The sequence below is a fragment of the Pelophylax lessonae genome (genome assembly GCF_965119305.1).
Source record: "Pelophylax lessonae genome assembly, chromosome: 1".
NCBI lineage: Eukaryota > Metazoa > Chordata > Amphibia > Anura > Ranidae > Pelophylax > Pelophylax lessonae.
The window spans coordinates 684,998,628-685,013,937 of NC_138768.1; the positions used below are offsets into that span (position 1 = coordinate 684,998,628).

Below are 15,310 nucleotides of genomic sequence, written 5' to 3' on the forward strand. Positions count from 1 at the left end.
GATGTGCTGAGGCATAAAAATCCTTCCATTTCCTCACTCCCAAGTTCCCAATGATACCCAGATTGTACTACCTATAGGACATTCACTAAAAGTTTGCATCTACTTTACCAGACCTACCTGTGCCTACAAGCCCTACACTAATCTCTCTCTATGCCCTATACTAACATGCTTTCCCTTTTACAGCTAAAGCACATTGTCAAAGGGATTCTATGACCTCACTTTTTATAGTGAGGAGGGTGGCTAATCCTTTCAAGCTAGCTGATCTATGTTTAAAAGGCAGGCAGTGCATTATGATTACAAAGAATTTGTTCTGAGAATTTCCCACATTTGTTCACCAAGTCTGTGAACTTTGAACATGCAGGATTTTCTGTGAAGCCATAGTAGCACCGAACCTGAACTTCATACCGACCAGTAAAAAATGACATATCCTAGTAATTTCTTCTAGCTTCAGGATTTGTAGTTACCATTACTGTATAGTTGTAGCATAACCATGATAGGTCATGTTAATGTGTTATGACATGTACTCTTATACACCACGCCCCCTAGACGCCTGGCTTTTACACTACACGCTGGACGCAGCAGATTTTAAAGGTTTTACTGATGTGATTGTTTCACTTCACAAATGTAAGTGCAATATAGAATAAATTTCATTGTTCAAATCATACTGGATTACGCTATGGGTCTCCTTGTCTCTTCTCCATACATTTGATGTTTATGTGCCTGGAGTTGTGATTCACAAGATCCGGATGAGACAGATTCCTCACCCAGGGTTCCATAGGAAGGAGCTTACAGATATTACATCTCAGCGTGTGTGGCCTGACCATTGATTTGGGGGCCGTGGCTTCTGATAAACAGCCTATTCACACAGTTGTCATGGGTGTATTCCTGCTGTAACATCTCCTTGGGATTTCAGCCTCCTTTCCACCTACTATCCATTCTGGGACCTGTGTATTCATTTTTGGACTTTTTCTTTTTGGACTTTTGTTCACCCCATATGCACGTTGGATGATTGTCAATTTATGCACTTATGGTTTACACCTTATTATGTCAGTGTTGCACCATTTTCTCATTTGTGCATTTATCAATTTCTTTGCATAATTTATGATTATAAGTTTCTATATTCATTTCTGACAATAGCGCTGCACTATTTGTTTTCCGCTCTTATACAATGTACTACATTAAATAAATATCTACGAATTGCATAATGAGGGAAAAGTTCAATAGTTTTCTTCCTTGTTTTAGTATGCAAAAAATACTGCTTACATTTTGTTTAGCTTAATGGTCATAGTAAACACATGCTTCACATGATGATGCATTAAGAATGCCCAGTTAATGTCTCCCATGAGTGCAATAGCCTTTGCCGAATCTGTATAGTATCTATTATATGACTCATAATATGCTGCTTCTTTATGTTACTTTTTATGAGGTTTTATTATTTCAACACAAGTGAAAAAGTACAAAGCTATTCTAAGAAAATTATTGATCTGCTCATTGTTTGCATAAAAACTGCCTTAACAAATAAATCTGAGAAACTTGTAAACTAAGAACCTGATACACACTAACATTTGGTGAAGCTTTTCTGACATACAGTGTGTGTGTGTGTACTGTATATTGCAAGACCAAGTTTTAATGGCTACTACTTACATTAATGATTAAACGGTGTGAGGCAGGCATGCAGTTATTTCACAGAGATAAATAGAAGGTACTAAAAGATCCTGCACACGCGGGCATGGCCTAGACAGTATGGAGTGAGGATGCACATTTCGAAGCTCTCTGCTCCCTTCTTCGCCACTAGCGGCCACCTCCTGTGTCCTTCCTCTGGCTTTATTATGCCCACATGCCCCCACACCTGGCAGTGGTAAGGCATCAACAAGCGTGCTCCAGGTATTCTTCTCCCCACATCCAGCGGGCTCAGGCCGCACAGCCAAGATGGTGCCGGACCAGGAGAATCCACAGCCCGGCTCTCCTGCACACAGCGGCTGCTCTCCAGGGATTGAGACAACACCGCAGCTGCAGCCCTCCAGCCCATCAGATTTCATCCACTCAGTAGGTCAGTTCTCTACAGTCCTTGATGCAGCAGAGTCTGCCTGGGACCTCAGAGAGCATATAAAAGCCCTCCCCCAAGGCTGACATACAGCAGCTGATAGCTGCTATTGAGCTATCATGTAAACAGGCTGTGGAGGGTCTTAGGGCTGATGCAGTGGCGTTGGGGCACAGAGTAGAAGCAATGGGAACAAGCCAGGATGACCTTATACAGACAGTTACTGCGATAGAGGACTATACCAAACATCATGAGGAGGTCCTGAATTCCCTTTTAGATCAACTTGATGACCATGAAAATAGAGACCGCTGCTAGAACATCCATATAAGAGGTCTGCCTGAGTCGACCCAGGCTCCTGATTTGCTTCACACTGTATAGGGTCTCTTTCCACAGATCTTGGGGGATGCTGCACTAGATACCATTGAAGTGGGTAGAGTTCACGAGTCCTACTCCCTGTCCCCCAAGATACAGACAGGCCCAGGGAAGTTATTTGCAAGTTGAATAAATGTTTGGTGAAGAAAGTGAATATGAAAGCAACCCGTGACAAACCAACCATTGATTTTGATGGAGCTTATCTTTCTTTGTTTCCAGATCTATCCTGGCATACCCTAATGCAGCTTTGAGCTGTCCGCCCTCTCCTTGAGGCACTACGCTCAGTAGATGTCTCCTACAGATGGGGTTTCCCTTTCCACCATATGGCCTCTCGGAATGGGAAGACAGCATTCCTCCGAAACTAAGGATGGTCTGCAACACTTCATGGAAACTCTGGATCTCCTCCCGACTGATTTCCTGGACTGGAGACTGAACAGCTGTATATCACTTTCTCAGCGCCCCAAATGCTGGCATCAATTTCCAGCAAAATCTCATCACAAGCATTACCAGGACAGGCGCAATCGAAGTCCGACCTCCCTTTTACCTACCTGATTCTTCATGGACCCACATGTAACGTGAGTTATCTACACGAGTTGAGTTGGCGGTTGAGGAGGCCCAACAAGGTGTACTCTCTGGACATGTTCTTGTTATTTGTTTTTTTATGTACCTTTTTTCTCATTGAGTGCCCTGGCCTCCTCACTGTCTACCTGGACTACATACTACATCATGTGGACTCATATGACGGATAACTGTTAGTTTTCCTCCTCTCCACCATTTTCTTGGCTGTTAGATTGATGTCACTTTTATGCTATTTTTCATGTTTGCCCGGGAAGCACTGGGTACTCCATCTATGCTCCCAGACATCAACTAGGTGGGTCCCTTACTACGGGACTCTATATTCTGCCAAGTTGCAGAGGAGTGGAGGGCCCTGGACAGGGGAAATTCTCTCCTCTCCAGATCCCTCTCACCTTTAGCAGGTGTATGTAATGTTACGGGACTTTGTGTTATCCTTTTTTCCAATTTTTAATGTTTGTTGTTTAATTGTACTTTTCCTTTCCTTCTAGGTGCACTTAGGGTCTTAGACTTATATAACAAAGGGGCTCTTCCTGGGACGGACCCTGCCTATCCCTGTGAAAGATGCAGTTATGGTTCATACCATTACTGGTCTTACCTAGACTTAAGCAATGGTTGATACTTTGCAACTTGTGTCCTACAATGTGAGAGGTCTTTGTTCACCACCCAATAGGGGCCGTATCTGGCAGGAAATGCATCACCTGGCTGCAGATTTTTTTTTGGCAGAAAACGCATTTCACAGCAGGGTCCACCTCTCGTATGCTTCTCACCTCTTTTGTTCAGTGGTTTAATGCTCCATCCCCAATCCTAAAAGCTATGGGGTTAACGATAGCCATTAGGAAATCATGCCCATTCTCTCTCACTTCCCTGCAAGCTGATCCTGAGGGCCGTTTTCTTTTTATTAAAGGCACAATACATGGCCCTAGATATATGTTTGCCACCATTTATGCCCCTAATACACATATGGTTGACTTCCTCTCTAGGACCCTACGGAAGCTGGAGGGCTTTAGGAAATGTTCTTTGATTATGGGAGGGGATTGTAATCTTACACTGGACCCCTGCCTGAACACCTCATCAGGTAAAACTCCCTTGTCTTTTAGAGCCCTCAAACACGTTAAACAACTTTTACGCTCTCTTCATTTGGTGGATTGTTGGCGTGTGTCACATGCTAGCGATAAAGATTATAACTATTATGACACATACTCCCGCCTTGATTTATTATTAGCGGATCCGTTTTATCTGAGTTGTGTCCGCTCCTCCATGATTGAATCTATCACCATCTCAGATCATTCTCCCATAACTCTGACTCTTCGTCCGGTTTCTGCTTACCATACAGAGCAGACCTGGGGACTGAATGGGTCCCGTTTAGATGATAAATATATTTTAGAGACCCTTTCCCTCACATTGACATCATACTTTGAAACCAATTCCCCTGGGGAGGTGTCCGGTCAGGCGGTCTGGGAGGCCTATAAAGTAGTAATTTGAGGGGAATTCATTTCTCATGGCTCCTGTGTCAAAAGGGAAAAGCAATGGGAATTGATCTCCTAAACAGAATACACGCTCTTGAGATCAAACACAAGGCAAGCTTTGACCCAGCTAATGCTCAACAACTGGAGTTGCTGCGACTCAGCCTCTCCCAGCGCTTGGACCGCAAGGCCAAGGATAAAGTATTTTGCCTACCGTTTCTTTGAGCAGGTAAATAAATTTGGCCGGTTGTTAGCTAGACAATTAAAGAAACAGCAGGAACCCCATTGTGTTCACTCCCTGACTACCCACAACAAATAGATAGTGGATACTCAGTCCATAGCTGCAGAGTTTCACCGCTTCTATGAGTCCTTGTATAATATTCCCCCATCCTCCCCAACGGGTAAGAGTGTGCACCAGGTAAAAAAGATTTGGGCTTACCTGGGGAATCTGCCTTGTCTGCCCTGACTCCTTCTGTTATTGAACAGTTAGAACAGCCATTTACTACTGAGGAATTAAGTTCAGCAGTTAATGCCTTGCCACCAGGCAAAAGCCCAGGGCCAGCTGGCCTTACAAACGCTTATTACAAAAAGTTTGTCTTCACTCTAGCTTCGCCCCTCTGTAGTTACATTAACTTTATCACTACTTCTAGCCTCCTTCCCCCAGAAGCTTTGCCAGCCGATGTAACGGTTCTACCGAAACCTGGGAAGGACCCTTAATGTTGCGCAAACTATAGGCCCATCTCCCTTCTAAATTCTAAATGGACCTGATCACACTCCATGGGTGGTCCTGTCAATGGAGGCCAAAAAGGCATTCGGAGGGGTTGTGGGCATCAGGAAACGTTCCTCCACATATGGTGGTCTTGCCCTAAGATTTAACGGTTTTGGGAGGAAATAACCCCATGGATTAAAAGAATGACAGAGACCTATAGAATTTTCTCCTATGCATTTTGTTTTTCATGGGGTCCCTTCCTCCACCAAACTCTAAAAAAAAGCATACATCCTCATCTACTAAATGCAGCCAAATCCCTAATACCCAGATTTTGGAAACAATCAAAGCCCTAGATTGGAAACGGGAGGTTGATACGATTATGGTGCCTGAACGATGGGTTCATATGGTCAAAGTTTAGGATATATGGTCAGGTTGGATATATTAGTTACCAGAAATCTCTATAGATTAAATACCTTCACCATACAGTGCCCAAATATTGCTTGAATAACAAAACTTTTCCCCCACAGATGCACCTATGATGATTTTCCCTTCTTCCTCCCCTAATTAAGTTTGTCTATCTAACTCTCAAGTTATTCTCTATCAATATCCACGATGTACATCTCCAATTGGGATAATGTTTACATTATATGCCATAGGCTGGTGGCAGGAAATTTGAAGGTTCATCCCTCGTGAGTTACCTTGATTTGTCCCTGTCTGCCCTGTCGTGCCCGTGTTGACGATAGTGTGGGGTTGGATGGGACTTCGAGGTGGCCTTTTTTTTTTTTCTGCATTCCCTACTGCCAGCCGGGCTTATTACATTGCATTTACTGCTTATATTCCCAATAAGTGTTCTTATGTTCAATGTATTTTCTTCATGTATAAATTTGTGGACTGATTATATTCTGTTCACCATTTTCAATCTTGTTCCTTTCTGTATTGTTATACTTACTATAAATCTCAATAAACACTTTATTATAATAGAAAAAAAAAGATCCTGCACAGGTGCTGTGGTAAGGTCCCATGCCCATTGGGCATCTGTTTAGTTTCTATGCATAATATTCCAGCATTTTCATGTGAGCACAAAGCACAGGTGCACCATCCAGCCCTACTGCTGGCAGCATGTAAAAATCTATAAGAGGCTGAAAGATGAGGCAGGTGGACAGGACTGGATAATGCAGCAAGTAGCACTAACATTTACAGTTTTATGTGCCCAGGGACGAATGCCCAGAACTTAGACTTCTTGCATTCTGGGTATTTGTCCCCGCTTGCATACTGCCCTAAACATTAATACTACTCAGTGAACCATTCACCCCATCCAGCTGCAGAAGCTTTTAACCTCTCATAGAATTTTACAGGCTGCCACAATATATATATATATATATATATATATATATATATATATATATATATATATAGCTTTTTTTCAGCGGGAACATGGGGGAACGCAGTTCTGGCACCCCAGCACTAAATATATGGCAGGGGGTAATGGGGCAGAGACAAGGGGTGACTCAGAAGAGGGGAGTACCTGCACCTGTTACCTGAGAAAAAAATCACTGTATATATATATTATTATACCTTTTCATGTGACAACACTGAAGAAATAACACTTTGCTACAATGTAAAGTAGTGAGTGTACAGCTTGTATAACAGTCTCTGAAGGGAGGGGACCATGCTCTGCTTCAGTATGTCACAGTACATGTTGGCATTCATGGTTCCCTCAATGAACTGTAGCTCCCCAGTGCTGGCAGCACTCATGCAGCCCCGGACCATGACACTCCCACCACCATGCTTGGCTGTAGGCAAGACACACTTGTCTTTGTACTCCTCACCTGGTTGCCGCCACACATGCTTGACACCATCTGAACCAAATAAGTTTTTCTTGGTCTCATCAGAGCACAGGACATGGTTCCAGAAATCCATGTCCTTAGTCTGCTTGTCTTCAGCAAACTGTTTTTGGGCTTTCTTGTGCATCATCTTTAGAAGAAGGCTTCCTTCTGGGATGACAGCCATACAGACCAATTTGATGCAGTGTGTGGCGTATGGTCTGAGCACTGACAGGCTGATCCCCACCCCTGCAACCTCTGCAGCAATGCTGGCAGCACTCATATGTCTATTTTCCAAAGACAACCTCTGGATATGATGCTGAGCATGTTCACTTAACTTCTTTGGTCAACCATGGTGAGGCCTGTTCTGAGTGGAACCTGTCCTGTTAAACCACTGTATGGCCTTGGCCACCATGCTGCAGCTCAGTTTCAGGATCTTGGCAATCTTCCTATAGCCTAGGTCATCTTTATGTAGAGTAACAATTCTTTTTTTTAGATCCTCAGAGAGTTCTTTGCCATGTAGTGCCATGTTGAACTTCCAGTGATCAGTATGAGAGAGTGAGAGCGATAACACCAAATTTGACACACCTGCTCCCCATTCACACCTGAGACCTTGCAACACTAACGAGTCACATGATACCAGTGAGGGAAAATGGCTAATTGGGCCCAATTTTTACATTTTCACTTAGGAGTGTACTCACGTTTGTTGCCAGTGGTTTAGACATGAATGGCTGTGTGTTAAGTTATTTTGAGGGGACAGCAAATTTACACTGTTATACAAGCTGTACACTCACTACTTTACATTGTGGCAAAGTGTAATTTCTTCAGTGTTGTCTCATGAAAAGATATAATAAAATATTTACAAAATACTCACTTTTGTGAGATACTGTATATATATTATATATATATATATATATATATATATATATATATATACAGGCGTATCTCATAAAATTAGAATATCATCAAAAAGTTAATTTATTTCAGTAATTTAATTCAAAAATTGAAACACACAAAGTGATATAGCTCCTCAAATCATCACGGACTGTGGAAAATTTTGCATTTCATTTGGAAATCAAGGTCCCAGAGTCTGGAAGAAGAGTGGAGAGGCACATAATCCAATCGGCGTGAGGTCCAGTGTGGGGTTTCCACAGTCCATGATGATTTGGGGAGCCATGTCATCTGCTGGTGTTGGTCCACTGTGTTTTATCAAATCCAAACCCAGCGCAGCCCTCTGCCAGGAAATTCTAGAGTATGCTTCCCTCTGCTGACCAGCTTTATGGAGATGCTGATTATATTTTCCAGCAGAATTTGGCACCTGCCCACACAAAAGTACAAATACCTGGTTTCATGATCATGGTATCACTGTGCTTGATTGGCCAGCAAACTTGCCCAAGTAGTGAGTGCATACTATACTGTACATGGACATACTTTTCAGTAAGCCAAAAGTTCTGTATTAAAAATCCTTTTTTTATTGGTCTTATGTTATATTCAAATTTTCTGAGATACTGAATTTTGGGTTTTCACTAGCTGTAAACCATAATCATCAAAATTGAAAGAAAGAAATGCTTGAAATATATCACTCTGTGTATAACGCATCTATAAAAAATATATGAGTTTCACTTTTTGAATTGAATTACTGAAATAAATTAACTTTTTGATGATATTCTAATTTTATGTGATGCACCTGTATATTATAAAAATGCATTCTGTTTAAAAGAATAAAGCAGATGGAGTTAGACCATTTCTTTGTATATTATTATCATATTTCTTAGGCAAACAAGCAGATATAACCAGTAATATGGCAATACACTTAACTGCTTGCCGACCGCCGCAAGTAGATTTACTGCGGCGGTCAGCCCCTGCCAGGCAGAGTGACGTTAATTAACGTCACTAGCCTGGGAGGGTCTGGGGAGCGAGCGCGCGCCCGCGGAGGCGCGCTCCCGCTCCCGCGCGGTCACGCACCCCCCCGCGCATGTGACCAGCGAACCCGATGTCCGCCGGCCACTCGGCGATCGTCGGGGGAAGAGGGAGAATGTCAGGCAGCTTGTGTAAACAAGCTGCCTGTCATTCTCATCGCTGTAAAGACACTGATTACTCGGATCTAGTATGTAGATCCGTTGATCAGTGTCCTTACAGCTAGAGCCACAGCCAATCACAGTAAGAATCACTCCCCTAGGGACACACACAGCCCCTCCCTCCCAAATAAAGTTAACCCCTTCACTGCCAGTGTATTTTTACAGTAACAGTGCATATGTATAGCACTGATTACTGTAGAAATGTCACTGGTAACCCCAAAAGTGTCAAAAATGTCAGTCAAGGGTCCGATCTGTCCGCCGCAATGTCGCAGTACCGCAAAAAAAATCGCAGATCGCCGCCATTACGCGTTAAAAAAAAAAACAACAAAAATGACAAAAATCTTTCCCTTTGTTAGTAAACGCGATAACTTTTGCGCAAACCAATCAAAATACGCTTTTTGCGATTTTTTTTTTACCAAACATAGGTAGGATAAAACAAATTGGCCAAAAATGTTAAAAAATTTTGATTTTTACTTTTTTTTTTGGGGGAATTTCATATAAAAAAATGTGAAAAATATTGCTATTTTTGCAAAATTGTCGCTCTTTTTTTGTTTATAGCGCGTGATCAAAAAATCGCACAGGTGATCAAATACCACCAAAAGAAAGCTCTGTTTGTGGGAAAAAAAGGACGTCAAATTCGTTTAGGTACAGCGTCGCACGACCGCGCAATTGTCCGTTAAAGTCACGCAGTGCCGAATCGCAAAATACCCCCTGGTCTTTTAGCAGGAAAATCCTCCGGGGCTTAAGTGGTTAAAAATGACCACTTACTCTACCTCTGGCTTGTTGTAGTTAGTGATCTGTAACTATTGTGATGGAAAGTAAGCATTTTTTATTTAATAAACACTCAGATGACCTAAGGGCACCATGTGTGATTTTAAGGTATATTGTTTTTTGTCACATTTGACTTTTTGGGATGAGGAAAAAGCAAAACTGGTGCAAAATGATTTATTACATATAGGTCATCATTAAACCAAGAACCTTTGAAGTGCAATGCTATTAACGTGATGGTCCTAAATGAGAATGCCTAGTTTATGCAATATTTCTCATTAGAACTTAAAGCTGCCCCTTCCTAAAGTATAGCTAAAGGCACAACATTTTTTTTGGTTTTGGATAGCGTCCCCAGAACGGTAATAGAGGGAAAATATTCCAATGGGGGAGACTTGTTCTGGTGACCTAGGGGAACTTAATGGATTCCTTCAATTGACAAAAAAAAAACTGACGAGATTATGACCCTCCCTAACTCTATCCAAAATGAAAAAAAGTTTTGTCTATATTTATACTTTAATCACCCTATGAAACTGGATGACAATCTTAGCAGGACAGCTTAAAGCAGAGTTCCACCCTATTTTTACACTTTACACCATCAATGACATTAAAACATCCTGAAAAAGAATTGGATAATTATTATTTTTTTTTGTTTCATTACCTTATTTTTAATGAAAATTAACTTACCTTCCTTCCACTTCCTCCTTATGCGGCCGCGGCCCCCGACCTCACTTCCTCCTTTGCATTGACTCCTGGGAGAGGAGAGTCATCAATCCCAGGAGTCAATGCGCCTTCACCGGTGTCCCTCATCACTTCCGGTGCAGGCACGTCATTCCCTGCTGAATGAATGAGAACAGCTTCTGGGCATGCGCAGAACCAGCTGTGGAATGACGCGCCTGCCCCGGAAATGATGAGGCATGGCATTCTGGGACTCCAAAATCCAGGAAGAGGACACGAAGAGGGACACTGCGGCTTCAGCTGCCCACACTGCAGATGGCAGGGCTGGACAAGAAATTTACAAGGTAAGTAATTCTTCTTACAGGTACACTAAACAGGGGACAGTTCAGAGGCTATCGTTGCTTAAATGCACTAGCCATGACTGTCCTAGGGGTATTTTTATCTAAAAAAAAGTTTGGCCGGAACTCCACTTTAAAGCCCCACCACCACCTGGCGCTAAGGCTACAGGGGACCCGCCCTCATCCCATGTACACAAACTGAAAGCTTTACTATCCAAATGCTTTATTTTACTTTTTTAAATATGATTTATGCCCTAAAAATGGTGCATTACAAACAACACTGTTCAACAAATTCTGCTCCTACTCCTTCTCTGATGTGCATCTCACAATAAGAGCTGAGACAGCTGGCAGGGATTTATTTGTAAACCAAGCTGTATTATCACAATCAGTTCGCAGATCGCAGTGCGTACTGTGAAATGGTTCAGGAATCGGATCGCATAGGTGTAAATACCCATGCGATTCGATTCCAGTGAAGGACCAAAAAAGAGTTCTTCACCATCTTGGTGCTAATGTGATGCAATTTCAGCCATAAAGTTTGTATGGCTGAATTTGCATCACACAAACATCTCATGTGATCTGCACAGCAATGCGGTGCAAATCAGATGCAATGTTCGTGATTGCACAAGTGTGAACCCAGCCTTAATGTATCCACAGCATGGGGAATTGCACTGTGGAATGTTAATGAACAAAACGGTGCACAGGAAGCAGGTAAACATGATACTGTAGCTCTTTCAATAGGTTATAAGGATGCCTTAAAGCGGTTGTAAACCCAAAGTTCAAAAAAAAAAAAAAAAAAACAACCTGCAAGACAAAGGCATAATGAGCTAGTATGCATCGCATACTAGCTCATTATGTATTACTTACCTTAGAACGAAGCCCCGACACGGACCCCCGGACATCGCTGCGGGCGCTGCCATGATCCCTCGCCGTCTCTTCCGGGTTCGGCGGCTCCGGCGCAGTGATTGGCTGGAAGAGACGGCTCCGGCGCGATGATTGGCCGGAGCCGCGATGACGTCACTCCCACGCATGCGTGCGGGAGTGATTTTCCGGCAAGCTCCCGGCAAATAGATTGAAGGTTCCTTCGGACCTTCAGAGCGCATGCGCCGCTAGCGCGAGCGGCTGCATGCACTGTAAATATCTCCTAAACCATGCCGGTTTAGGAGATATTATTTGTACCTACAGGTAAGCCTTATTATAGGCTTACCTGTAGGTAAAAGAGTAAAAAAGCGGGATACTACCGCTTTAAGTAAACATGGATTCTGTAATATGCTTAAAATAACTTCAAGTCCTTATATCAATATACTGCATATATAACTGATTGTAAAAGTTACCTTGTAAAAACCTACTAATGTTATAGGTAGCAAGGACATTTGTCGCGGTGTGTGCATTTAGCACACACCATGTAGGGAACTTGCTTTCCTAGTCTGTTCTTCCATTTTTGCTTAATAATAATAAGTCAGTGGAAAACACAGGAGTGTGCAGTAGCCCATAAAAACAATCAGATTTCATTCTTCAGGTTACACAGTCAGAACAATGAAATAGGATCTTAGATTGGATATTGCAGATATGTACATTGACCATGACCTTGGTAAAGTATTTTTGTGTAGCGCACTGTCATTACCCATACATTGTGATATATGTTAAATAGTACAGGTTTTTCAGCATGGATTTCAGGACAGCCTTACAAAAGCATGATAAATATTGCACGCAAATGTTTGTAATATGCAATAAAGTTCACAAAGTAGAAACAGAATGCTCTTTTTCAAACTTTCCTATACATTATCTGATTGAACATTTGGTCTATAAGAGCATAATAGCCCCGCTCATCATTCAAGGTAAAATGCCATACCATCTGTAAAAATCAGTAGTGAGTTGGCAGAAGATGAGAAACAGCAAGTAGGGGCCTGAACCAAGCTTCACTTTTAAAGCAATCCTTTGACCCTTTTGTACTACTACATCATGGCTGTACCATCTGCTAGGTTGCTATTGACCTACATTATGTAAAAAAAACAAAGACCTAAAATCTGCAATAGTAGGTCTGAATATTTTTCAGTTTTAATCTGCGCCTTGTCCCTTTTCGGCCACTAGAGGTGCAAAATAGAAACTAATGATGTTGCTTTAGGCTTCATGCACACTAAGCCTAAAAAATGCAACTAATACAGACGTTTTGTTTGTTTTTTTCGGCCTGCAAAAGCACCTCTATGTTAGCCTATGCGCCGATGCACACATACATATTTACAGGGGTTTTAGAAGAGCAGCGTTTAAAGACAAAAAAAACCCACTAAAGAGCAGAAAAAATGCTGAACACGACTTAATGAGTGTAAATGCATCTAAACATGCCCAACCATTAGATCCGTCCAGTGCTTGAGCATTAATGCATTCCAGTGGCCAGAATAAATTTATAATCTGGCCAATGGAATCCATTAACACTTAAACGCAAGCTATACAAGCCTAAACAATTGTGCAATACACAGCTTAATGCTTGTTTTATAGGCAGCTTTTTTCCTGTTAAGTATTCTGGCGTTCAGAAGAGTAAAGCAAATGCTCTGTGTGTGTGTGTGTGAGGCCTTACTTACACTATATTACCAAAGTGTTGGGATGCCTGTGTTTACACATACATGTACTTTAATGGCATCCAATGCTCACTCCATAGGGTTTAATATTGAGTTGGCTCACCCTTTGCAGCTATAACAGCTTCTACTCTTCTGGGAAGATGGTCCACAAGGTTTAGGAGTGTGTCTATGGGAAGGTTTGACCAATTTTCCAGGAGCACATTTGTGAGGTCAGGCACTGATGTTGGACGAGAAGGCCTAGCTTGCAGTCTCCGCTGTAATTCATCACAAAGGTGTTCTATTGGGTTGATGTCAGGACTTTGTGCAGGCCAGTCAAGTTCCTCCACCCCAAACTCGCTCAGACTTGTCTTTATGGACCTTGTGTGTGCACTGGTGCACAGTCATGTTGGAAATTAAAGGGGCCATCCCCAAATATTCCCACAAAGTTAAGAGCATGACATTGTCCAAAATGTCTTGGTATGCTGACGGCTTAAGAGTTCCCTTCCCTGGAACTAAGGGGCCAAGCCCAACCCCATAAAAACCACCCCACACTATAATCTCCCCTCCACCAAATGTTTCAGACCAGTGCAAAAAGCAAGGTCCATAAAGACATGGATGAGCAAGTTTGGGGTCGAGGAACTTAACTGGCCTGCACAGAGTCCTGACCTCAACCCAACAGAACACCTTTGGGATTAATTGGAGAGGAGACTGCGAGCCAGGCCTTTTTGTCTAAATCAGTGCCTGACCTCACAAATGTGCTTCTGGAAGAATGGTCAAACATTTCCATAGACACACTCCTAAACCTTGTGGACAGCCTTCCCAGAAGAGTTGAAGCTGTTATAGCTGCAAAGGGTGGGCCAACTCAAAATTGCACCCTACAGACTAGGACTGGGATGCCAATAAAATTCATGTGCGTGTAAAGTTAGGTGTCCCAATACTTTTGGTAATATAGTGTATGTAGCAAATAATAGAGGATATTCACATAAATGACTGAATAAAGCAATTCTGCGCTCACTTTAATCATATAATCATTTGCAACCAACTGTTTTTTTTTTTTTTTTTTTTTTTAATTTTTCAGCATAGAAATGGATATTCAAAATGAGCACAGTGTTACTTTATTTAAAGAATTAATCTAATGTTCACTTTGCCTATAGAACATTCTCAAAGCCTAAGTATCTGGGGTGTGTAGGGAGTGAAGTTAGCCATACATACTGTATGGTGTGTACTTTGCATTAAAAAAAAAAAAAAAAAACTCAGCTTTAGAAGTACATTGAAAAGATCTAAATTGGTTAAACATGCTGAAAAGTCTCTCTAGAAACTGAAATGTTCTAATGGTGAATGATATTCCTTTGTATGTTTAAAAAGTGATTTATTGGTTTGCCAAAAGCAACTGTAATTTTAAATGACTGAAATTTGTAAATATAACTGCCAGATCATCAAATAGAATTATTAAGTAGATGCTTGTAGGACAAAATATTGCAATTATCCATGAGATTCGATTTTTTATTTATTTATTTTTATTTTTAGGAACCCCATCAAACTTACTGATAAAAGGTATGATTTCTAGCAGTACTATAATTCTCTACAGCTATTCAAAGTGTTTGATCTAGCCATGCTTTGAAAACTATCTGCAGGCTTATCTAATATTCTTGAACCACTTTGAAGTAGAACTTTATAAAAGAAACATAAAGAACAATAACTTGGTTTTATCATTTTGCAAATGTTTAGAAGGAAAAAAAGGTGTGGGAGAAGTGGAAACATGATCCTTTCAAAAAACCTAAGAATAATTGTAGCTTTGGGTGAATTCTAGAACTGGTTAATAGTTTTAGATTAATTTGAGCCATTATCCAAAACATGACTACAAGGGGCCTCTTTTATATTTTGCAGTGTTAATGATTTTCTGTCACATACCCTC

At 41.6% G+C, this 15,310-nt stretch overlaps 1 protein-coding gene across 2 annotated transcripts in view; it reads right to left on the bottom strand.

Moving 5' to 3' along the window:
- Nucleotides 1–15,310, bottom strand: part of FSTL5 (follistatin like 5) — a gene marked incomplete at its 3' end in the record, with an annotated part of 983,490 nt that overhangs the window by 57,463 nt on the left and 910,717 nt on the right. The window lies entirely within an intron of this gene.